The sequence below is a fragment of the Podarcis melisellensis genome (assembly GCF_964234715.1).
Source record: "Podarcis melisellensis genome assembly, chromosome: 2".
NCBI classification, from domain to species: domain Eukaryota; kingdom Metazoa; phylum Chordata; class Lepidosauria; order Squamata; family Lacertidae; genus Podarcis; species Podarcis melisellensis.
The window spans coordinates 24,410,088-24,437,096 of record NC_138529.1 but is presented as its reverse complement, the minus strand read 5'-3'; positions in this window follow the sequence as shown (position 1 = coordinate 24,437,096).

Below are 27,009 nucleotides of genomic sequence, written 5' to 3'. Positions count from 1 at the left end.
ACTACCAAAGTTCAAGAAAGGAAAGTTCCTATCCAAAAAGTTAAGAGACCTAGCTGGAAGAGGCTGTTCCCACATTTCCCTCTGGTACTCCCCAATAGTAGCTCATGTGCTAAGCGGCTGCCAGATTTCACCAAGGGAGCATGGGAACATGGGCTGATAAAGATCAATTGATAGTTTTCTTCTGCTTGGGTGAGAAGAGATACAAGGGAGTGTTCTGTCCAATCCCTTCCAATATTAACAATTTATGGCTGGTTACTTTCTTGAAGCACCGGGATCTGATCCTAAGATCTCGCTTGCTACAGTTCTGTACACATTCTTGTACAAGTTGTTCTGGGAAAGGAGGACGTTATCATAGCTTAATACAGTCAAATATATAGATATTCAGTTCATGTGAGGCTAATGCACTGACAGTCTATGTATATGATTACTCACTCATGTGTGCTATGCTGCCAGGCCCATAATTGCTACAACACTCACTTTTTATTTGACGCTCCCCAGCGATAACAGAGATTCAGATACAGATACCTTTTTCTTCCTCTCAGCTTTGAAATTTCAGCTTTGGAAAGTACATGCCATACTGAGATATTCTTAAAGTTTGAATCAACAGGAGCCATTTCCACTTGCCAATTTCACTACGGCACAGTAAACATACCTTCCCTTCCCTGTTATTGCTTTAATTGTTTTGGATAGACGCTCTGCTAGAATTTGTCAAGGTGAGGGCAGGACCTGCTTTGTCATTTTCCAGGGACACTGGAAGCCCACTGCAGATAAGAAGAAGTTTATTTCTGGGACAATAGCAGCCTAGAAAAGGGGTGTTTTCTTCATGCCATGATGAGGGAAGAATGGGTTAAATGCTGCAATATGTATGTGTGTGTTTAAAAAATTTCACAATACTGTATACAACAAAGAATAGAAATGAAATATGACTGCTAAATATGCATTTAGCACCAAATTTAGTTAACCCATAGTTTTTGCTTTGTCATTTTCTCTGCTTCCAATCCAATAATAATAATAATAATAATAATAATAATAATAATAATTTATTATTTATACCCCACCCATCTGGCTGGGTTTCCCCAGCCACTCTGGGCAGCTTCCAACAAAAGATGGAAAATACATTAATGGTTGCGTTATGCATATTTAGATTTAATTGCTCTGATTTTTTTATTCCCAAAGACGAAGTGAGATATAAATGTTCTAAACTAAACTGCCCGGAATTGCAGTCAGGGCAAAGTGATCCCCAAACCCCATCCTTCATGCACATCAAACACAGAGAGAGATGATGATGATGATGATTTATTTATACCTCACTCATCTGGCTGGGTTTCCCTAGCCACTCTGGGCAGCTTCCAGCAAAATAATTCATCATATATTAAAAGCTTCCCTAAACTTCCTTTTAGGTGTCTTCTAAAAGTCAGATAGTTGTTTACTTCTTTGACATCTGCTGGGAGGGCATTCCAAAGGGTGGGCGCCACTACTGAGAAGGCCCTCTTCCTGGTTCCCTGTAACTTCGCTTCTCGCAGTGAGGGAACCGCCAGAAGGCCCTCGGCACTGGACCTCAGTGTCTGGGCAGAACAACGGGGGTGGAGATGCTCCTTCAGGTATACTGGGCCAAGCCATAGTCAAAACAAAATAAAAAAATTCCTTCCAGTAGCACCTTAAAGACCAACTAAGTTAGTTCTAGGTATGAGCTTTCGTGTGCATGCACACTTCTTCAGATACCAGGGCTTTAAAGGTCAGCACCAACACTTAGGGCTTTAAAGGTCAGCACCAACACTTTGAATTGTGCTCAGAAACGTACTGGAAGCCGATGTAGGTCTTTCAAGACTGGTGTTATGTGGTCTCAGTGGCTGCTCCGAGTCACCAGTCTAGCTGCCGCATTCTGGATAAGTTGTAGTTTCCGGGTCACCTTCAAAGGTAGCCCCACATAGAGCACATTGCAGTAGTCCAAGCAGGAGATAACCAGAGCATGCACCACTCTGGCAAGACAGTCCGCAGGCAGGTAGGGTCTCAGCCTGAGTACCAGATGGAGCTGGTAAGCAGCTGCCCTGGACACCTCCATGGACAGCTGTGAGTCCAAATGACTCCCAAGCTGCGCACCTGGTCCATCAGAGGCACAGTTACCCCATTTAGGGCCAGAGAGAGAGAGTTTCTTCCTCAGCCAGTGTGAGCAGTGGGACTCTGGTTGCAGTGGTGATTTCATCACAGGCTTAAGCCCTGATATTGCCCTCTGGAGTTGGATTGTACCCTAATCCTTGTACAGTTTGGATGGAATGGGAGCAGACTGCAATATTTACTCAGAAATAAGTCCCACTGTGTCCCATGGGATTTGCTCATGAATGTGCTTGCAGCTGCAGCGTCCATTTCATGTACGGCCTGAATTTCCGAACCCTCTTTAAAATAAATCAAAACTGCGCTTCTAAAAATGAAAAGAGAATACTAAACCCAGGATTATATCTCCTTGCTCTAGGGAGAGTCAGAAGTCAGTGGGTTCTGAGGGACAAACTCTTATACAAGCATACACCCATTAGTAATAATAACAAAAGCACACCAAGGCTGTGTCTTGCCACATCAGTTGGTTTATAATATAAATGTTCTCTTCTCTCCTTTCAGTCTGCCATTGCCAACATACCAAACCAAGAAGTCATAAATTTGGTATTGTTTAAATATATTTTTTCAGCATTTAAGTTTCACATGTTTTACATCTGACATTTTTATAAACCTCTTGAACCTATCTCATGTTATGTTACAAGATAGTTTTCTAGCCAGCAACCAGATAAAAGGGAGTGGGGAATCTATTCTAGTTCCAGTTCATTTCTGATAACCCGGAGAGTCTTAAGAGCAGCCTGTCTTGCCAAGAGCTGAATGTTGATTAAAACTGTTTGGGGCAAAATAGCTAAACAGTACCATTAATTGTCTGGATAATTCATGTTTACTCATGTTGCATAACACGTGGATGATGGTAACCTTTAATCAAATCAAGCTCAACCCTGAAAAGACAACTTATTAGTAGTTTTGTTGGGTTTTGTTGGGGTTTTTTAAAAAAAGGGGAATGAGGGCATATTTTTTTCCCTTTAATTGATCATTAAAATCTGGTTTGCTCATTTCAGTTTAGTCGTGCTCTTTTTTAAAAGCAAAGTCACATGAGTAAATATGTTTTCACATCTTCCTGCAGCAAAAATGCTAAGTATCAATTATTCCCTCACTCCCTATCCAATATACAACAACAAAAACACTATTTATACTATGCCCATCTGACTAGGTTGCCCCAGCCACCCTGGGCGGCTTCCATCATATACAGAAACATAATAAAATATCGAGCATTAAAAACTTCCCTATACAGGGCTTCCAACCTCAGTGCTTGACAAATCTGTTTACTGCAGAAGGAGGATAGCTTGCTAATTATGCATGTATGCTGCATATCAGCCAAACATCAATTGTGTAAACTGCAAGCAAATTTTGTAGAAATCTCTGCAAGTATATTCAATCAAGGAGGAAATGGCGACTGGAGTGACAGGCTACAGGTTGCACTTAAGCAAGTTATTACAGTGAAGTGCAAAACAGTGCTGTTGAACAGATGAGGAAAGGTCACCAGACTAAGCAGGTTTCCACTTGCAAGCAAAAATGGTAAATGGAGTGGGGTGGAACTTACTACAAGCAAATGAAAAGCACGGAGTCCAGTGCCAAAAAATGCTTTCGGCAAGCACGCTTGAAAAGGTGGCACAGGACCAACAAGAAAAAAGGGGCCATCTGGGGTCACTTAGAAAGGGTAAATGTGAATGGTTTGGCTCTGCTCATTGCTGGGAGAAAGTGACAAGCAAGACTAAGGCCGCTTGGTCTGCTGGAGGTGCTGTCTACTATGCCAATCCAACTGCCCTTTGGCTCATAGACCCCCAATGCAGAAAAAAGAGCACAGAGTGATTTGCTGTGCAACAGATTCAGCCAGAGTCAAGCTAGTCACAAACAAGAGAAATCTGACCTTTGTTTTTATGTTCTCCTTCTAATGAGGCATGTTTTTCGCTGCCTATGTCAAATTAGAACATCTCTCACACTTACAAATTCCGGGCACCATGGGCTGCATTTTTTGGCGATGAAATACTGAAGGCCTAGATCAATTTGCTGACCTCTGTTTTAGCACAGCCTGGTTGAAATCTGAAGGCTTGTGAGCTGGGACCTTTAACCCCAAGCTTCTGCAAGTGTAAAGTGCCTCTTCCCTTTTCCTTTTTATTTGTATGTATGTTCACACACACACAAAAATGCACACACAGGAAGCATGTATGTGTTAAATGGTCAAGTGAATCCAACCGTATCTAATGTATAGGGAAGCTTTTTAATGTTTGATGCTTTATTGTATTTTTATATATGTTGGCAGCTGCCCAGAGTGGCTGGGGCAACCCAGTCAGATGGGCAGGGTACAAAATTATTATTATTATTATTATTATTATTATTATTATTATTATTATTATTATTGGGTTGTGTTTATGCATCTTTCTTCAGTGGCCCAGAGGCTGTTAGATTGGCATGTGAGCCGCCTGTGGAGTCCTGATGGAACGTAAAACAGGGTTATTTTTGCAGAGGGGGTCTTTATTTCTCAGCAACGCATTCCCTAGGAAAATCCCTTCATACGGCAGTGACTGGTTGAAGTGGCAAATGGAGAGTTACCATAAGAGAACAAAAGCAAGAAACTGGGAATTTCCAAACATTATTAGGTCGATAAACTTCATCCCTCTGTTTCTAATGGGTCAAGGACTTCAGAGCTATGCACATCCTTTATCAGCCAGGAACATTTCCTAGTCGCAACCATCTGCTGAAATGGTGTGTTTGTGTTTCTTTTTCATCTGGAAATCTTAGTTTCGAAACTACTAAGCATGTGTAGCAGATCATATTAACAAGTGGTTGTAGTTCTGACCTTCGGTCAGCAGAGGGCACTGGTTGTTGAAACTCCAGCATTTAAAAAGTAATTACAGCTTTTTTTTTCCCCTTGGGGGTGTGTGAGAATTGTTTTCCTTTCAGATGATGAGAAATTTGGTTTCTCTCCTAGCAAGGAAAGAAAAGGGACAAGCAATGAATCACTATCACCCCAATTACATTTATTTGAGGTTAGATGTGCATACCTGCCTTTTCTTGCCCTGTCTGTGCTTTAAGCCTCCCTGGAAAATAATAATCTATTATGGCCTTTTTCAAAAAGATTGGTATTTTCATGTGTCTGGAGGCAGGAGAAACAAATTCAAGGTAAAGCGTGTTTTATAACCAATTTTGGCACGTCTAAAACTGACTAGCTCTAACAAATATTAACTGTCCTCTGTACTGTTACATTATTCAGATTTTTCTTTTTAATGTGAAGGAGTTTAGTATTCTGTTTAATCAACTTCATGAGCTATCATTTGTTCAGCGCTGGTTTTTGTGAAGTTCTCCTTGTTTCCCTCATCCATCCTGTTCCCAAATTTCTCACCTCCTGGCACTAGACAGAACTAATAAAACATTTTCATTTCCGCTATTTTAGAATCTTTAGTTTAAAACATTTTCTATTTTAAGTTGCAAGACAAGCCCCCCACCAGTTGTTGAATAAAATGGGACATACTTCTGAGCAGGTATGGGCTATGTATACACTACCTTTAAAGCACACTCAGAGTTCAACCCGCCCCCAAAGAATTCTGTGCATTGAAGTTCGTTAAGGGTTTCTGGGAATTGTAACTCTGCAAAGGGCAAACTACAGAACCCAGAATTCTTTGAGGGAGCACTGTCTTAAAGGTATAGCGGGTACGTCAGCCGGGGTTAGGCTAGCGATATTTTTTTCTTGCGTTATTTTTAATAAGTCTTATAAATCGGGTCCTCCCTTAAAGAGGGCACGTATTGCGGTGAGACCAGGAAAACCAACACCATGTGTTGTGGGTGAGAATGATTGGTCAGCCACAACACCCAATTGGTAGGTTTCTCGAAGCTGGGTCCAATCTGGCCAATGGGACGCAGTCCAAATGGTTTGAGGGACCTATTTATGCCCATGCACATGACCCAGAGCTTCCTCTTTAGGCGTATGCATTCAGAACACCCGCCCACCTCTCCCTACTTTGGGGGCTTTGCACTTGACCTTGCTATGCACGGCAGGAATTTCCCCCACTTGGCTGATTGGCTGTTGCCATTTGGGTTTTGCCTGCCACGTAGCAAATCATCACAACTTGTAAAGTTGCGGATAGGCTCTGGTTCAGGTGATAGGGATGGGAGAACGCTCTCGACATCCCTATGTAAAGGGTATTCCATTAAAGGAATCCAGGGACTCGATGGTTTGGTAAACCCCTGAGTCCAGGGGGACATTTGGGTGGCGGAGATAGCCTGTTCCCAGCTTTCCGCTTGTCCAGGTGTTCACCCTTGGCTGACCTATGCTGGAACCCTGGGTCAGCGCTACCTGCATGGCAGGGAGCTAGTCAAACCAGAGCCTATGCAACCAGTCACTTGCTGTAATCAATAAAGTTGTGGCCAAAATTCTGCCAAAAACCAAAACCAAAATTTTGCGTCATGTGTGAATTTATTTAGGGGGGGGTATCTGGGTCTGAACACACAAATGCTGGAAACAGGGTGGCTGAAAAATGTGGTGGGGATGGGAGAGTCAGTCATAAATATTGGCGTCACCCTAGTGGAATGTCTTTCTGCTTTCCCATTTAGATAATCCACTGAAAGCAGAGCCTCGATTGCATTTTTCACTCTTGAGTACAGTGGTACCTCGGGTTACATACGCTTCAGGTTACATATACTTCACATTACAGACTCCACTAACCCAGAAATAGTACCTCGGGTTAAGAACTTTGCTTCAGGGTGAGAACAGAAATTGTGCTCCAGCGGTGTGGCAGCAGCAGGAGGCCCCATTAGCTAAAGTGGTGCTTCAGGTTAAGAACAGTTTCAGGTTAAGAACGAACCTCCGGAACGAATTAAGTACTTAACCCGAGGTACCGCTGTAGAATGTATTTCACTTACTGCTATTTTATTTCCTGGTGAAGTACTAATTTTGCTACTTTTCGCCTCTCTGGGCTCATTAAGGTGGGGTGCAGAGAAAGTTAATCAATAAAGAAAAATGGATGTATTTAAAGTAAGCCAACCATGGGTGTAGCCAGGGGGGCAAGGGGGCAGCTGCCCCCCCTTAAATCAAGTAAATAGATAAGTATTTTTATTTATCTTACCAATTGCATCACAGATAGCTCGGTTCTTTGCCCCCCCCCCATCATATATCTTGGCTACGCCCATGAAGCCAACCCTTTTTTAGTTTTGCCGGGAACTGATGGACACAAAACTTCCCAGAGCAGTGTAAATAAACTTAAGGCAAATAAATCCCTGTCCTTTTTAGGTTATAGAACTTAATTTGTTCTGGAGGTCCGTTCTTAACCTGAAACTGTTCTTAACCTGAGGTACCACTTTAGTTAATTGGGGCCTCCTGCTGGCGATGAACCACTGCTGCACGATTTCTGTTCTCATCCTGAAGCAAAGTTCTTAACCCAAGGTACTATTTCTGGGTTAGCGGAGTCTGTAACCTGAAACGTCTGTAACCCAAGGTACCACTGTACCTATTGCAATCAATGAAGCTGTTCTCAGAGCTTTGGTCTGCGTATGCTGAATGCGTAGGGTTGTGGGCACAACTGACCCCACCCTTCTCATATATATATATGGAGAGCCAGTGTGGTGTAGTGGCTAAGAGCGGTGGACTCGTAATCTGGTGAACCGGGTTTGATTCCCTGCTCCTCCACATGCAGCTGCTGGGTGACCTTGGGCCAGTCACACTTCTCTGAAGTCTCTCAGCCCCACTCACCTCACAGAGTGTTTGTTGTGGGGGAGGAAGGGAAAAGGGAAAAGGAGAATGTTAGCCGCTTTGAGACTCCTTCGGGTAGTGTCAGGGTTTCTGGGAGAGAGGAGGAGATGACAGAGGAGACGGAGAGCGAGTGGGAGGAGGGGCAGAAGGATGAGGAAGAAGATGACGGAATTCTAAGGGAATCCACGAGTCTGAGCAGCGAGTCAGAGGATTCTCAAAAGGGGGTTACCTTAATCAAGCAAAAGGGAGGAGAAGGGAGAAGCGGAGAGGAGCCCAGTGGAAGACAGACGCAGCAAGAGGCGTCTCAGCTGGAACGGAGAAAAGGGGGTGGAGTCGTCAGCCTCTCGGAGGGAGCAGGATTAGGAGAGAACAGAGAAAGGGGGTTGGAGCAAGGTGTTCAGCCGGAAAGGGTGGAGAGCAGAACAGAGGGTGGTGTAGCGGTCGAAAGAAAGGTCAGGAGCAACGTACGCGCGCCAAGTTCAAACGTAGAGGCGCGCGGAAGTGGAGAGAGCTCAGGGGAGGAGCCCGGCCCCAAAGCCAGAAGGAGGGGGGAAGAGGCGGCAGAGGATTCAGCCTCAGGCGAGTCACGGAGAGAGGGAACCCAGGGGGGCAGGAAGACCCTGCGGAAAAGAAAGGAGAGGAAGAGGTGGTCTAGAGCCAGGCTATTAAGTTGGTGTGGAAGAGGGGAGGAGTCAGAGGGGACTTCAGCGGTCTAACGTGACAGACGTACGGCCACAATGCTGAACTGTATGAGAAGCAGAAATCTTCAATAAACTTTTCCTGTAAATAAACTGCAACGGAGTGAGGTCTCTTGTGAGCTGGGACCCATCCTGGGTGGCCGTGACAGTAAGTCCCCTCTCTGAAAGCAAAAAATTTTTTTTTGCGAAGCTCACGAACGGGAGCAGCCATGAGCGCTGAGGAGCAGCTGGTTGCACTGCGGGATCAGGTTACCGCTCTCACATCGGCAGTCATTGCTTCGCAGAAGAAGAATGACGACTTGGAGAAGACGTGCCAGGATTTGCAGGCAAGGTGGGAACACGCGGACAGGGCGGGGGCCCCAGGATCCAGGGCGGAGGGCATTGCGCTTGGACGGCGGGGGGGTGCCCTGGTTCCGCATTTTAATGGCAACTTGCAAGACTATCCCAATTTCAGAGCGGACGTCGTGTATGCACTGCATTTACTCCGTCACGATTTTAAAGATGAGGAGGAGAAAGTGGGGTTCATTGTTTCGCACCTGCATGGGGAGGCCAGGGCTTGGCTACGCAATCTGTGGCGCGAAGATGGACCGGCCCGTCGCAATTCAACTGCGTTCATCAAAGCGATGGATTCTTGTTTTCAATCCTCTGTGGATGTGGACATTGCGCGCCGTCAAATGCACGGGCTGAGGCAGGGGAAAGCGACTGTGCGCCAATACCACTCTAAATTTTTTGCATTGCTCACCGCCTTAGATTGGCCAAAGGACAGTAAACCGGTCAGAGATCTTTTTTGGGAGGGATTGAGCCCCCCCATCAAGGATGAGATCGCTAGGGGGGACAGACCCCAGACCCTAGAAGACGTGGTGCAACGGGCTTTAGCTATTGGAATTCGACATGAGGGACGTCCGTGGCACGAGGAGGACGGGCCCCAAGCGCGTGCGCAAGCGAGGACTCTCCCTTTTGGGCACAGGGATTTCAGCCGTGCGCACCCCTCGCCAATGGGGAAGGACAGCGAGGAGCCAATGGAGATTGGTGGTGCTAGGGCTCAGAAGCCATCCCAGAGCCCTGTCCCTGGTGCAGCCAAAGCGAAGCCTCCTAGAGGAACCAGGAAGTGTTACATCTGTGACAGTGCGCACCATATGGCGAAAGAGTGCCCCCAGAGGCTCCAGAAGCACACTGCGGCACTGGCAACTGTGGCAGCAGAGGTGCAACCAGGGGAGCGACTTCAGGGAAACGACAGTGCCTGGCTGGAAGCAGAGCTCCTGGGGCTCAGCCAGGCGGATCTGTAGACAAGCCCCCAGCATCGCCGCAGAGCGTGGACCCTTTGCCTCCCAAACCGGCAGTTCTGCTCACAGCAACACTCCAGCTGCCTGATGGGAGACTCCTCGAGGTTCCAATAACGATCGATTCGGGGAGCAACGCCGACTTCGTGGGACTGCAGTTCGTTAAGCAGCACAACATGGCGCTCCTGCCTGCAACGACGCCTCTGAACGTGGTCACGGTAGACGGCAGGAAGTTGCTGGGAGGGCAAGTGGTGCAGCAAACCCCTCCCATGCTGATGCAGATTGGCAACCATCGAGAACTTATTAGTTTCAATGTCACCCACTTATCGGACACGCCCATCGTGTTAGGCATGAGTTGGCTGGAGAGGCACAGTCCCGCGGTTGCGTGGTATCAGCGGCAGATCACCTTTTGTTCATCGTATTGTGCTCAGCATTGCTTTCAGACCGATCAGGGAGGAGAAGCCGAGCAGCAGTTGCATCTGGGTATGGTGCAAACAGTGCCTCACAAGTACCAGGACTTCTTGGAGGTTTTCTGTGAGAAGGAAGCTGACAAGTTGCCGCCTCACAGACCTTACGACTGCGCGATTGATTTAGTGCCAGGGGCGCAACTGCCTGCTGCCAAGCTGTACTCCATGTCGGAGGACGAAATGCAAGAGCTTCGGGAGTTCATAGACCATAACCTCAAGCGCGGTTTCATCCAGGAATCTAAAGCAGCGGGAGGCAGCCCTGTTTTCTTTGTGAAGAAGAAAGACACGCCCCAAAAAAGGCTTATAGTGGATTACAGGTTCATAAACAGCTTGACTAAGCCCAAAGCTTTCCCCATGCCCAAGATTGACGACCTTTTAGCGACCGTCAGGAGGGGCAAGATTTTCACCAAGCTGGACCTACGTGGAGCTTACAATCTCATCCGCATCCGGAAAGGAGATGAGTGGAAGACCGCCATGTTCACCCCTCTGGGCACATACGAATACAGAGTCATGCCTTTCGGCCTCCAAAATGGCAGCCACGTTTTTCAAGCATTTATGCACCACGTGCTAGCAGGTCTCCTCTACAAAAAATGTGTCTGCTTTCTCGACGATATCCTGATTTTCTCGGAATCGCCGGAGGATCACGATAAGGACGTGAGGGAGGTCCTGCAGAGGCTGAAGGAACACAGGCTGTACGCCAAGTTGGAAAAATGCCAGTTTGATGTCAGAGAGGTTGATTTCCTTGGCTACAGGTTGTCCGACGAGGGACTGGCCATGGACAGGGCTAAGGTTCAAGCGCTGTTGGACTGGAAAAGCCCTCGAAATCGGAAAGAGGTCCAGAGGTTCATCGGCTTTGCCAATTTTTACCGCAAGTTTATTAAAGGCTTTGCGAACGCGACGGCGGCTATCACTGACACCCTCAGTTCCAAGAAGAAGAAGTTCGTCTGGACCGAACAAGCGGAGCGGTCCTTCCGGACGCTTAAGGGTCTTTTCGCCTCCGAAGAGCAGCTGCTCCACGTGAATCCCGGCAGACCCATGCGGGTAGAGACCGATGCGTCAGACAGAGCGGTTGGGGCCGTTCTTTTGCAAGAGGATTCACAAGGCAACTGGAGACCGGGTGCGTTCTACTCCCGGAAGCTCAGCAAGACGGAGCGCAATTATACCATATGGGACAGGGAGTTGTTGGCCATTCATGCAGCTTTCACAGCGTGGCGACACTTCTTGATAGGAGCCAAGCACACGGTGCAGGTCCGCACGGATCACAAGAACTTAGAGTATTGGCGGACGGCTAAGTTGCAGACCCAGCGACACATGCGCTGGGCGGAGTTCTTCGCGGACTTCGACTTCAAAATAGAATACATCCCAGGAGACTCCAATGTTATTGCAGACGCGCTATCCCGAAAGCCGCAATACTTGGAGGAAGCAGCTCCAATCGCAGCAAAGCACATTTTCGCACCGCAGGCGTGGACGTGCGCTACCATCGCAGTCGACCTGGACGCGGTGCGACGCGCGTTGCAAAGGGATCAGTTTGCACAGTCTAAGATGGAGGAACTACGCGGAGGGTCGCGAGACAACGATGAGTTTCAATTGCAAGATGGACTTTTGACTCGTAAGGGTGCCCTTTACGTGCCCACCGACGAGCTTCGAGCCAAGGTTCTGCAACAATTGCATGACGCCCCTAGTGCAGGCCATTTCGGCAAAGAGAAGACGATGGAGTTGGTGGCTAGAGACTTTTGGTGGCCCCAGATGAGAGGAGAGGTGGCGGACTACGTCGCCAGGTGTGATATCTGCCAGAGGTCCAAACCAGTGCACCAGAAGCAGGCGGGATTGCTAGAACCGCTGGAGACACCGCAGCAACCGTGGGAGAGGGTAGCGTTGGACTTTGTTACAGACCTGCCCAGCTCCAGAGGTAAGACGGCGGTGTTAGTGGTGGTGGACTTGTTCACCAAGATGGCGCACTTCATCCCTTGTGCCAAGGTGGCGACGGCAGAACAGACCGCAAAGCTCTTCATCGATCACGTCTTCAGAGTGCATGGACTTCCGCAGTCCGTCTTGTCCGACAGGGGGCGCCAGTTTGTTTCCACTTTCTGGCGAAAGCTTCTGGGCATCTTGCACGTCAAAATCAACCTGACATCGGCGAGGCATCCACAAACCAACGGTCAAGCGGAGAGGGTCAACGCGATCATGCAGCAGTACCTGCGGTGCTACGCCAACCAGCGACCTGCGGCGTGGGTGGACTATCTGCCGATGGCTGAATTCGCCTACAACAACACGAAACACGCATCCACCGGGGTGACGCCTTTCTTCGCGAACAATGGCCGTCATCCCAGGACCTTCCCGAGATTTGCGGCACCAGGAGGGGGGGGGCCTCAAGATGCCGACCAGTTTGCAGCGGAGTTGCAAGAGGTGCACGAGGAGCTGCGGAGACATTTGGAGCTGGCAAAACAGGCGTATAAGGTGCAGGCCGATAAGCACAGGAGGGCGGGAGAGGACATCCAGGTTGGGGACTGGGTGTGGTTAGCAGCCCACGCGATGCCGGCCAGGTCATTGGCCAAGAAGAAGTTAGGACACAGGCAGCTAGGGCCATATCAAGTTGAGGCTAAGATCAATCCGGTGGCTTTTCGTCTAGCCCTTCCGGAGGGTTCCAGGGTGCACCCGGTCTTTCATAGGTCGGTGCTCACTCCCTACAAAACCCCACACAGGTTTCAAGAGTCAGGAGCACCCCCAGAGCCACGTAGGAGGGCGCCTGAGAGGGGGGAATCGCCAAGACCAGAACCTCTTAACGAGGTCACAGAGATACTGGACTCGAGATGGGGGGAGGAGGGAGTTGAATATTTTCTCGCCAGGGAAGGCACTCCGGCCTCTGCCAATAGCTGGGTGCCGGGTTACGCGTTGGACGAACCCCTGTTGAAGGAGGAGTTCCATGCACTTTTTCCGCACAAGCCCATGCCCGAGGAGTATTTTGATGATTGGCTTTTCACGCCCACTTTGTCGGACAGCACGTTCGAGGGTTTCTCCTCGCCCGAGGGCCATACGCCCGAAACAAGCCCGACCAGGGATCCGAGACTGGGGGGGGAGGAGACAGGCCCTTGTTGGTGGGTGGATCAGCCAAGGGAGGCATGGAGTCAGAGATGGATGGTAGGTCCTTGGCAGGCAGCGCCAGGAGAAACAGTGATGGAGGAAGAGACTGTGATGTCTTTGGGTGGGGAACCCGAGTTCGAACACACATATACGGAGCTGCCAGAGGAGAACGTTGAAGTGGACAACCTGTATCCTGAACCGACCCCGGAAGAACCACGTTTTCCTCAACCTGCACCCGGCGAGCGGGAGGGGGGAAGGGGGGGCTTCGAGGGGGGGATGGATGTCAGGGTTTCTGGGAGAGAGGAGGAGATGACAGAGGAGACGGAGAGCGAGTGGGAGGAGGGGCAGAAGGATGAGGAAGAAGATGACGGAATTCTAAGGGAATCCACGAGTCTGAGCAGCGAGTCAGAGGATTCTCAAAAGGGGGTTACCTTAATCAAGCAAAAGGGAGGAGAAGGGAGAAGCGGAGAGGAGCCCAGTGGAAGACAGACGCAGCAAGAGGCGTCTCAGCTGGAACGGAGAAAAGGGGGTGGAGTCGTCAGCCTCTCGGAGGGAGCAGGATTAGGAGAGAACAGAGAAAGGGGGTTGGAGCAAGGTGTTCAGCCGGAAAGGGTGGAGAGCAGAACAGAGGGTGGTGTAGCGGTCGAAAGAAAGGTCAGGAGCAACGTACGCGCGCCAAGTTCAAACGTAGAGGCGCGCGGAAGTGGAGAGAGCTCAGGGGAGGAGCCCGGCCCCAAAGCCAGAAGGAGGGGGGAAGAGGCGGCAGAGGATTCAGCCTCAGGCGAGTCACGGAGAGAGGGAACCCAGGGGGGCAGGAAGACCCTGCGGAAAAGAAAGGAGAGGAAGAGGTGGTCTAGAGCCAGGCTATTAAGTTGGTGTGGAAGAGGGGAGGAGTCAGAGGGGACTTCAGCGGTCTAACGTGACAGACGTACGGCCACAATGCTGAACTGTATGAGAAGCAGAAATCTTCAATAAACTTTTCCTGTAAATAAACTGCAACGGAGTGAGGTCTCTTGTGAGCTGGGACCCATCCTGGGTGGCCGTGACAGGTAGTGATAAAGCAGGATATGAAAGGTTCCCCAATCACTTGCACAGAGTTTCTCACATGCAGAGTTGGGCAGCTATTTGAATGAATGAGCAGCGGCTGGTGTTGGGTTCTTCCACTATGGGTTGGCTCCGCCAGCGTGTTCGCACCTTGCTGCTACTACACCCCTCGCAAACTCTTTCATGGCATGTTGCAGCCATTTAAACAGAGGTCAGCCAAGTAGGGCAGCCCCAGCACACCTTCTGCTGTTACATGGATCTTTATCTTTCAGCCAGACTTGGACCAAACAGCCCTTGGACCAAAAAGGGATGCAATGTTGATCACTCAATGCACTAAACCAAATACTACTTCCGCTTTCCACAACATTCACTGCAGCGCCAAAGGAGGGAACAAGCGCAGGAAGTAATGGCCCCATGATCAACCACGATCCAGCACGATCTACCTGTAGATCGTGATTAACCGGTTGGACATCGCTGCTCTAGGGAATAGGCAGGGTGGAGCCGGACAATGGAGTGTCTTGTGACCCTTGACAGCCTCACTCCTGTCCCTTTTACAGATAGGTAGCCGTGTTGGTCTGCCATAGTCAAAACAAAACAAAATTCCTTCCAGTAGCACCTTAAAGACCAACTAAGTTAGTTCTTGGTATGAGCTTTCGTGTGCATGCACACTTCTTCAGATCTGAAGAAGTGTGCATGCACACGAAAGCTCATACCAAGAACTAACTTAGTTGGTCTTTAAGGTGCTACTGGAAGGAATTTTTTTTGTCCTGTCCCTTTTAAATCTATCCCACTGACTTGAAATGTCTTAACTTGAAATGACAATAAAGGTATTTGTATTTGAGGTATCTGTCCTCAAATAGAGGACTTTAATGCCCTCTATTTAATGTACAGTAGAACAGGTGGCCTCCCTTTTGAGAGAAGCAGTTATCCCAAAGGTGTGAGGCCATCCAGGTGCTGTTGAGAAACAACCCTCTGTGTACAACACACACCCCAAGCAAATAGGCTTCTGTTCCTGATCCAATAGCTGGGGGCCCTAGGGTTCCCATGTATCTTCTTTTTCCAGGACATGTCCTCTTTTTCAGGGGTAAAATTTGAGACGATTTGCAATTTTTTTTGCTTTGAACGGCCATCGCACCGTCCTCTTTTTAGCTCTTCAAAATATGGCAGCCCTAAAGCCCTTTCCTAAAAAGCTGAAATCCTGCTGACTGTTTATTTAAGCACTGGGGCAAGTGCTGGCTTCCTCGTCAAACTCTTGTTCCATGGGAGCTTTAAATGCATAGCTCATGGGCAGTCCTAGCTGCTCTAGGTCAGAACTTTTTAATGCTACCTGGGTTCCATTTTATGGAGAAGGGTGCGGCTGAAATGGAGGGGGGGAAATTAATAAACCAACACAATATCCATTCATTTTTATACTTTTTTTTTGTCTGCTGGTGATTATGCAAACTGGACCTGACATCACAATTTGAGTATGTGTGTGGATGGATGGATGGATAGATAGAGAGATGATAGATAGATAGATAGATGATAGATAGATAGATAGAGAGACAGATAGAGAGACATATAGATGATAGATAGATGATAGATAGATAGATGATAGATAGATAGATAGATGATAGATAGATAGATGATAGATGATAGATGATAGATAGATAGATGATAGATAGATAGATAGATAGATGATAGATAGATAGATGATAGATAGATGATAGATAGATAGATAGATAGATGATAGATAGATAGATGATAGATAGATGATAGATAGATAGATGATAGATAGATGATAGATAGATAGATGATAGATAGATACAGTGCTTTTTTTCTGTAACCAAGTGTTTAGGGGTACTCTTATTTTGACTCAAGAAAATCACCATTTTATAGTTCAAATCGGGGAAAAGAAATACACTAAATGGACAAAAGTACAAAGATTCACAAAATGCTTACCCCTGCGTACCTCCAGAAAAAAAGCACTGGATAGATGATAGATGATAGATAGATAGATAGATAGATAGATAGATAGATAGATAGATAGATAGATGATAGATAAATAGATAGATGATAGATAGATGATAGATAGATAGATAGATAGATAGATAGATAGATAGATAGATAGATGATAGATAGATAGATAGATAGATAGATATAGATAGATGATAGATAGATAGATAGATAGATAGATAGATAGATAGATAGATAGATGATAGATAGACAGATAGATAGATAGAGATAGATAGATAGAGATAGATAGATGATAGATAGATAGATAGATAGATAGATAGATAGATAGATAGATAGATAGATGATAGATATAGATAGATGATAGATAGATAGATAGATAGATAGATAGATAGATAGATAGATGATAGACAGACAGATATAGAGGAATACATACCTATTATTAATTTGAAGCTGTCCCATGCTCCTGATTTGAGAAGGACAGCAGATACCCCACAGAAATTTCAATTTTTACTTATTTATTAGATTTGTACACTGCCCTTCACCTGAAGATCACAGGGAGGTTTGCAACATAAAATACAAAATGAGAACGCAATGTACATAATAGAAGAAAAAACGAACCAGTAACCCCACAACAAAATTTCCCTGAGACAATCCCAAAGGTGAGTTCACCCACGTAGAGACCCTCTCAGTACCTACAGGTTTCATGTAGCTAATCCTTTCATGTAGACTAATCCTGGTCTGAGACACCAGCTTGCCTGGACTGTAGACACTGAAAATTATGAAAGAAGCAGCAGCAGCTATCTGGGTGATCCTTAATAAATACTGCTTGGTGAGCAGACTCTAGTTTGTGCCAAGCCACATCAGCTGAACAGAAGACACTTTGGATTTTTCATGAGCTGGTGGGAGAGGATTCTTGTTATTATTTTAAGGAAACAAACTGTAGTCCATGACGTATCCATGGACAGAGAAGAGTTTGGAGAACGAAGCCAGCTATTGACCTGGCAAAAGACCAAAGGCTATTGTAGGGTGTTCTGGGAAATGCACTCAAGAAAGCAACACAAGGTTAATAATCTGTTCATGATATTTAGATTTCCCCTGTTTGAAGAAAAAGGGGTTTTACTGCCAGCTGCTGCTTCTTACATCACCACGTGGAATTTTCTCTCTCCCGCTGACATCCATAGCAGCAGTATGATTTCCCAAGTGGATGTTTTTTGGGAGCAATTTATTAAAATCATTTTAACTCCATGAAATTGTGGAGGCCCTTGGGAGGGTGTCTTGCCATATATTATAATTCCAGTAAGTGACAGTGGGCTGTAATAATACTGTAACACAGTGAAAAGAACCGTTAGGATTAGCTTGCTGCCAATTACACCAGTAAAAATGAGTGCAAACATCATTATAAACAGTAAAGTCCAAGTTGTTTGTATGACTGAAAACAGGATGGGAAATGGCCCCAAATATTATGCTCCTGGTGCCTTTGAAGACTCTGAAATAGATTTCTGGTTTAAATAGTATTATTATTATTATTATTATTATTATTATTATTATTATTATTAAAATACTTTTTATCTCAGTGGCGTGTTATTGGTGTCTGCGGCAAGGGCTGGTCTTGAATGGCTGTTGCTGCAGCAATTGGGTGGGTGATTGGCGGCCTCTGCCGGCTAGGGGATAGACAATTGGTGTCTTTTGTGATGCACACAAGTGGCATTGTAGCTCAGGCGGGTGAGTGGTTTTCAGCAACCCCCCCTTTAAAAATATCCCTCCAACTCTGGGCCACCCCCCCCCCCAAAAAGCTCAAGAACTCTGGGCAATTTCCCCCCATTTTCTTAACTTGGAGTCCCCAAAAATAGGGGGCGTCTTATACACAGGGGCGTGTTATACACGGAAGAATACAGTAGTTGTGATGCCCTACAGCGCCCCCTAGCTTCAGCGCCCTGTGTGGCAGAACCAGTCGTGCTGCCCTAAATCCATCCTAAATCTGACAGGGCCTTAGTTATTTCACCTGCCTCTTGAAAAGACAATGCACACACTTGTGACCCTTGCTCTTCCTTCCTTCCTGTGCATGGAACAGCTTTCTGAAAAGTGCAATCCAACGAAACATGCCTCCGTTCCACTTGCTTGCAGTCTCTCTTTTTCAAATTATGAAGCATGACATCATTTCCCCCCCTGCAGCCTACTGACCCAATAATATCTCTACAGAGTAGGTGTGGGTTTTGCCATTTGTATTTGCAGAGGTGGCACTAGAGTTAAAATACAGCCTCCCTTACACCTAACATTTTCAGTATCAAGATCAAGACGAGTATGTGCGCGATCCCAAATCCCAGTTGGCTTGTATATAATTATGATCATCAAAGGGCTGAATAGCTCTTTTGTTTTGCAACACTGCTCTTAAAACACTCACTGCTCACCAAATTCCTATGGAAACAGAGATGTTGATGCTCATTCGCAACCATTTGCACGTTACTGTTACTATGAACAAGGCAGTCACTACAGCCTTGCTGCCTAGTAAAACGCAGCACACCAGACGTACGCTAGAAAGGTTCCTTTAAATCATGACCACATGATCTACAGTCTTGTCTACCTAATGCTATGCTCATTACAGTGTCCTGCTTAGGTAATGACTGAACTCAGCTACATCAGAAGGTGAGAGGCCAAAATGGAACAAAGAGATTTGAGAATACAGTTTGCCTTTTCAAAGCCTGTGATAAACCTGACGTTCTGCACTTACTCTGTGACACGCTTAACTTTTAGTATTTGTTGTGCTTTAATTCCTTAAAACTGAAAGGAAGCGTGCGTACAAAATTTGTACAATTTGCATGCAGATTTTTCATGTCATTCAGAAAGTCTGCAACAGTCAGAATGGAATGAATGGGCAACAGCAAAATCTTAGCTGGCCCACCCTTCCCTTCATAACAAGGGGCAAAACATTGAATCACATATTTTTGACTTCTAGGCAATCTTTCTTGCCAAGCCCCCCTTTCTTCTAGAATTTACTGTATAAGGCGATCAGACTCTTATGACAATTCTCTGCCCATACAGAGGAGAAGAGTGTTTAGCAAGTGATTTACTTCATTTAAACAACCATTGTTGCCATGTCTTCTATTGTTAGAAGAATAGAAGCCTGTGGGATGAAAATTGTGGCTTAAACGTAGGAGGTGATGCTCTTATTTCCATTCTGTTTCTATTCGGCTGAACAAGCCTATAAACGCAATGCAAACAACACTATTCCCCAGCTTGCACCCCAACAAATTATGCAAAGAGGATGTTTTTTTAAAAAAAGGAAAAGTTGAGCCTATTATCTTGTTGCCTCAGCAGCTTATACTTCCTCAGTTATCATTGGTCACTAGCATCTGGAGGAAGAAACTTCAAAAAAAATGGATCTAAGTTAAGGGCCTGTTTATACGTCATACGGGATGCGGGTAGCACTGTGGTCTAAACCACATAACCTAGGACTTGTCGATCAGAAGGTCGGCGGTTTGAATCCCCACAATGTGGTGAGCTCCTGTTGCTCAGTCCCTGCTCCTGCCAACCTAGCAGTTCAAAAGCACGTCAAAGTGCAAGTAGATAAATAGGTACTGCTCCGGCGGGAAGGTAAACAGCATTTCCGTGCGCTGCTCTGGTTCACCAGAAGCGGCTGGCCACATGACCCAGAAGCTGTATGCTGGCTCCCTCAGCCAATAAGGCAAGATGAGAGCCATTTACCTTCCCGCCGGAGTGGTACCTATTTATCTACTTGCACTGGTGTGCTTTCAAACTGCTCGGTTGGCAGGAGCAGGAACAGAGCAATGGGAGCTCACTCCGTCACGGGGATTCAAACTGCCAACCTTCTGATTGGCAAACCCAAGAGGCTCAGTGGTTTAGACCACAGCGCCACCCACATCCTAATAGGAAGGGGGCAACGGGTGTAGCAGGGGGCATATCAAAGGGAACTTTATGAAATGCCCTTTTGGGGCTCCAGGTTTGACTACAGTGATACCTCAGGTTACAGACGCTTCAGGTTACAGACGCTTCAGGTTAAAGACTCTGCTAACCCAGAAATAGTACCTCAGGTTAAGAACTTTGCTTCAGGATGAGAATAGAAATTGTGCTCTAGTGGCGCAGCGGCAGCGGGAGACCCCATTAGCTAAAGTGATACCTCAGCTTAAGAACAGTTTCAGGTTAAGAAAGGGCCTCCAGAATGAATTAAGTTCTTAACCTGAGGCACCACTGTATGTGGATGTCATGTGGCGGTGACCAAGCTGTTCTGTTTAAATGGATTTTAGAATAAACAAAAGCAGCTAACACCAAGGCTTTCCTCTTACGTTCTTGTTCTTTGCTTTTTGCCATTTCTTCCAGGCTTTTGCCATGTTTTCTTCCCCTTCAGATTAAAAGTGATGTTTTCAGTTCACACGATCAGAAGCAGTACATGTGGGGGAGCAGCGCTGCTCTCCTGAAACCAGCATCCCTTTACTGCACCTGGATGGGGTTGTGGTGTGGGGACAACAAGGGGCTGTGAGGTTGTGCTGGTGGGAATGATGTTGCTGGAAATGCTGCTGTTGGTACAGGCATGCAGCCTTGGCTTTGCTGATGCCCCACCCCAACTGTGACCAGGTAAGCAGCAGTCTGGGGTAAGGAGCCTGGCTCCTGGGTCTGCCCCATGCAATTTGTTGCTGCATGTGCTGAGATGTAATAAGGTACTGCAATCGCTCAAACCTAGACAGCATCTTAAAAAGCAGAGACATCACCTTGCCAACAAAGGTGTACTGGTGTTCCCAGTACTGATGTATGGAAGTGAGAGCTGGACCATAAAGAAGGCTGATCGCCAAAGAATTGATGCTTTCGAATTATGGTGCTGGAGGAGACTCTTGAGAGTCCCATGGACTGCAAGAAGATCAAACCTATCCATTCTGAAGGAAATCAGCCCTGAGTGCTCACTGGAAGGACAGATCCTGAAGCTGAGGCTCCAATACTTTGGCCACCTCATGAGAAGAGAAGACTCCCTGGAAAAGACCCTGATGTTGGGAAAGATGGAGGGCGCAAGGAGAAGGAGACGACAGAGGACGAGATGTTTGGAAAGTGTTCTCAAAGCTACCAGCATAAGTTTGACCAAACTGCGGGAGGCAGTGGAAGACAGGAGTGCCTGGCATGCCCTGGTCCATGGGGTGACGAAGAGTCGGACATGACTAAACAACTAAACAACAACAACAACTGCAATCGCTGAAGAAACATCTCTCATGCACATTCATTATAGAGGCAGTGGAGTCAACTACACTAGTCAGAAAACAGTGTTTTGAATGTGTTATAAAAATGCAACACCAGATGGCACTGGAGAGCAAAAAAAATAATTCTTTGTGATTTCCCATAGTGTTTTTATTTATTTTGTTATATTGATTTAATTACTTATTTGTAGGGGGGGGGTTCCCCTGGGTGTAGATCCAGACAGAGTTTCTTATATTGTTTATATAATGGGTGTTTTGAGCCAATCAACAAGTATCTGTGCACTAATCTGCAAAATATTTGCCTGGCATTTCCCCTTTATTGTTTGAGCATGGTAAAACAGATGCCACTGTTTAACAGATGTCAGCCAGATGTCTTTGGGGTTGCGTCTGTAGGGAAAACCACCAATTTCTTTTTCACTTTAAGTGATAGCAAACCACAGCTTGCGGGCTGACCTACTTTGCTGTTTTCTGTAGTTATAATTACCTTGTTTATTCAGTATACAGACTGATGCTCATACACTAGCTGGGTGATATTTTCCAATTTTGCTATTACGTCTTTCAAGACAAACAGACTCCATGTTTTCTGAAGTTGTTCCAATTATCCCAATTTTGCTAATGATAGATTAAATGAAATGCTTGGGACATACTGAAATAGTACAGGTGGCATTAGTTCCGCCCGGTGGTATACATCTGATTTTGAATGGCTCAGAACTGACTTAAAAGCATTTCCATAGACATGGCTACAAATAGCTGCCATAATGAAGTAGAAACATCTTTGTTCTCAGAGTTTGCTCAAATCTCCACAGTAATAGCAGTACAGCTGCACAGCTTAGGCAACATTATTTAGATTGATCTAATGCTGAGTGTTGTTCATTAATTTTCATTTACATGCCTTTTAGTTGCAGGAGATGTACGCAATGCAACAAAGCAGAAAGGGGTCTTCTCAGTGATGGTGTCCTATATACATAGCCGTCAAGTGTCCCTTATTTGAAGGGACAGTCCCTTATTCCAGCGCCATGTCCCACTGCTGTCCCTTATTGATGGATGTCCCTTAAATGTCCCTTAAATGATGTCCCTTAAATTTCAAAGGAAGCAGCTCCTCTCCCTCCCTCCCTGCCGGCCAGGGAGGAGGGAGACTCCAACTGTGTTGCTTGGCTGTGTTGCTCACCCAATAAGAAGTCTAAGAACGACTGTGTGGTGGAGCTTGCATGCCTTGTATGTGGCTAGTTAATGCAAGCTGAGGGGGTTTTTGAATGCTGGACGCCATTTTGTTGCACGTGCTGCTGCAAACTTTGCAGTGCAGAGCCAGGCCGGGGTTGAGGCTGCATAGGCCTTGTGGTGCATGTGATTCAGATTCTATTCAGTTGAACCTCTGGTTACAAAGTTGGTTGGGCAGTGTTCTCGAAGCTACCGGCATGCGTTTGACCAGACTGCAGGAGGACAGGAAGACTGGAGGGCCTGGAACAGGTGAGGCTGCAGGTCCCTTATTTTAGCTGCAGGTCCCTTATTTTGGCTGCTGGTCCCTTATTTTCAAATCTGTAAGTTGACAGCTATGCCTATATATATTGAAGGACTTCTGTCTGGAAGCACACTTGGCATGCACAATTTTTATAATTTTGGCAGTAAGTTCAAGTTCGTTTGCCCAGCTGTTTGAAGATTGTTCAAGTATTTATTACTTGAGCAGCCCTCTCTGAAGTTCTGCAGTGTTGAAGTTTTAATTCTGTATCTGTTAGCTGCTTTGCTTCACGATGCTTGACATTATTCATTGAAGGCTCAAGAGATATTACTTGCTAGGAAAAGTTATAACATGACAATAAATGTCAAAAATATATTTAAATAAACATTTTGTTGATTTTAATTATATTTGCATTAATAAAAAAATCCTGTCTTTAACTGTCTTTACAACCCTGTCAAATGGGTGGTGTACAAATAAATTATTATTATTATTATTATTATTATTATTATTATTGAAAATTTTAAATGCTTCATTTTTTCTTTTATTGGCAGCTTTGACAATGACTATCATCAGAGCAAGCAAGAAAAAGAAATAATTTTAATTTTCATCATCCACAATACTGTCATATTTATTTTATAGTACAGTACATTGATTATTGCTTTCATTTTATGAATCAATGGTCTCGATAGAAAGTAAAATTCATGCTAAACTGCTGTTTTAGGTTTTTTTAAAAAAATGATTTATTTATTTATTGGAATGGATTAATCCGTTTTGCATTACTTTCTATGGGAAAGCACGCCTTGGTTTTGGAATGCTTTGGTTGTGGAACAAATTTCCGGAAAGGATTAAGTTTGAGAACCAAGGTACCACTATATTGGAAAAGGCCTCTGGTTTTGTTCATTCATTAAATTGCAATCTATCGGAAGTGGGAGGGCTGCTGCAGAAGCTGTGCTCACTTCAGAGCGTTTGTCTGTGAGCAACAGGATCCCATGCGATCACTGTCAGAACAAGTGGAGAAGCAGGAAGTTAGGGAATTGCACTCCTGGCTGTTTTCTGGACTTAGCATTCAGTGTTGATGATTCAACATGGCAAAGCGTTTCTTTGCGTTCGTTCCTCTCACAGATGAAGCCGGCCATCATTATTCATGTCATGTATGGAGAGCTGATGCGAGTAGATAGAAGCTTGCCCAAACCTTACTCATGGCTGATATATGACCTTAGCTTCCCAGGTCCTAATCTCCGAGCGTTCAAGTTCCTTTTCTCAAGCTAGTCCAAATACATTTTCGTGACTAGCATTGCCCCTTGTAGCAGTTTCCCCCTTCCACGTCAAAATATAGAGCTTTTGTAAATAGAAACACACGGCCTGTATCTTTCACGAATTTTAACAGAGCTATTATGATAACACTTTTGTCCTTCCTACGCTGGCTTTAACATTGGACATCAATCAAAAGCAAATACCCTTAATTGCGATATGAGCACAATCTGAGGTAAACAGGCTCCCAGTCCTTTTATTTGAGCTAGTATGAAAGCAAATATTAGTGTGATATATGAAGGACAAAGCCTTTTATGTGCCAATACAATAGGAGCAGGAGCCAAAGTAATGTCTGGGAAATTATTCAAAACAATGGTGCACCTGCAGGTAACAGCATTATTGGGTCCAATGCAACGCTTTATCTCCCTTCATTAAGTTGATGACTCCACTTTCACATAACAAGAGCTGCAGAAGCTGGCAAACTCCAACTTGGCATTACATACAGCCTTCAGTGTGGACCATCCAGCTGTCCAAGCCACCACCTAATTTCCCCTGAAACTGCCACATTTTGCTGCATCTCCATGTGTGAGTGGTGGACTCTCCTTCACTGGTGTCAGGATGCTGTCAGCGGCTCCAAGGTAGTTGCCCAGGAAAGCATATAGATAAGGAAAAGTTACTCACCGTCCTTTTTTATTTCAGTCTTTACAGAAAAAGGCTATAGGACCCAGACTCTTGGATAATGGCGTTGTCCCGAGTGAATCTCCACCCCTCATTTATCCCACTTCCTTCCCCTCATCGTCTCCTCTCCGGGTGCTGTGACATGCCCTTTGTCTTTGAGCTCTTTGCTCTCCTACTTTTAAGGCTCGCCAGGTTCTGGGAGATGGAAGGTCTGGAATGCTTTCTAATGACAACATGTCAGCTGGGTGTTGTTCTGGTTCTCCCATGGTTCCCTGGCTTTCCCCCTCATCTGCCTCTGAGCTTCTACCTCCCTCAACAGCCTGTTGTAAATCTATACTGCCTTCCTCTTCCTCCTCCCTGGAAGGGTCAGGATGGGGAGGCGGTCTCCACCATTCCTCCTCTGCCCGGTCCTTGACACTGCAGAGGTTGGATGGCTATCTGTCATGTATGATCTAGTTGGGATTTCTACATTGCAGGGGGTTGGACTAGATGACCCCCGGGTACCTTCCAATTCTACGATTCAAATAAATCAGCTCAGTGATTTCTTAAACAGGGATGAGGAAGCTGTGGCTCCACAGAGGTTGCTGGACTCCAACTCCGATCTGCCGGGGTCAGATTGTAGGGCTGAACCCAAATACAGTGGTACCTCGCAAGACGAAATTAATTCGTTGTGCGAGTTTCTTCGTCTTGTGGATTTTTCGTCTTGCGAAGCACAGATGCATCCTGGTATTAACGGTTTTAAGAAAAAGGAAACAAACTCGCAAGACGTTTTGTTTTGCGAGTTTTTCATCTTACAAGGCATTCGTCTTGCGAGGTACCACTGTAAGTGTTTTTGGAACTCAGAGCAGAAAAGGTTCCTCACCCCGGTTATTTAATATGTATGGTAAGGCCTTGTGTGACCTAGTCCTTTATGGAAGCCTGAGAAACATAAACAAAACAGAAATTAATATCCCACAGCAAAAGCAGCGGGGCTGGGAAATCTTGAACTATTGACTACTTTTGATTTTTTGATTGTGTTGAGTTATTGACTATTTAACAGCAACACCAGAAATGGTCTTTATTAACTGGAAGCAGTGTGGGGTGGGTAGTAGGTAGGAATCTGTATGATATGACTGAAATCTTTCAGGAATGATGCAGCAAAAAGAGAAAGAGGAGGCGAAACAGCCTAGTAGATCATGTGTGGTTGTTAAGGATTTACAGGATTACCTGTAATCTCCCTCAGTCAATATAAAATGATTAAATCCTTTCTTCTTAGAAAAAGATAACATTTAGCGTAGTAGTCACTAATGCTGGGAAATTGGCACAATATGTGATCGATGCCTTAATAGCATTTTCACCCTGATACGCTGAGATACTGTACTCTGTCTGTTCCGTGATTGCACAGAGCTGGTAAAATGCGTTTTTCCTCCACTAGCAACCATCCATCAAGGCAGCTGCGTGTTTTTCATCTGGCACGAGGATTTGGAGCCAGACAAAGGCAGTTCTGTCAGATTACAGCTCTGTATGGTGCTGACACAGTTTTGTTCTCTTCATTTTAGGATAGGACACACTCTGTGACGGAGGGGTGGGGTGGGGGCTGGCAATGACATAACTGCAAGAACGCTGGTGGTTTGAAAGCCATGTGCATGTTTGCGGGTGAAATCTCTAGTGTGCAAAGCCAAAGGTGGCTCACTTTGGTCTGCAGCCACAAATGGAAAAGGAAGGGATGTTTGGTGGGGTTCAAACAAGGAAAATAAGCTGGGGAATAAGAGCAGAGTCCTTCAACACATAGACCCCAACCTCCAAAAAACGGATCCAAAGTTTTTATACTACTTACAATACAGTGGTACCTCTGGTTACGTACTTAATTCATTCTGAAGGTCCGTTCTTAACCTGAAGCACCACTTTAGCTAATGGAGCCTCCCGCTGCTGCCACCACGCGATTTCTGTTCTCATCCTGATGCAAAGTTCTTAACCCAAGGTACTATTTCTGGGTTAGCGGAGTCTGTAACCTGAAGCGTATATAACCTGAAGCGTCTGTAACCTGAGGTACCACTGTACAGACATCCACCCACATACAGTCAACTTGCGCATAACCACTTATATAAGCGGTGCCAGGAAATAAA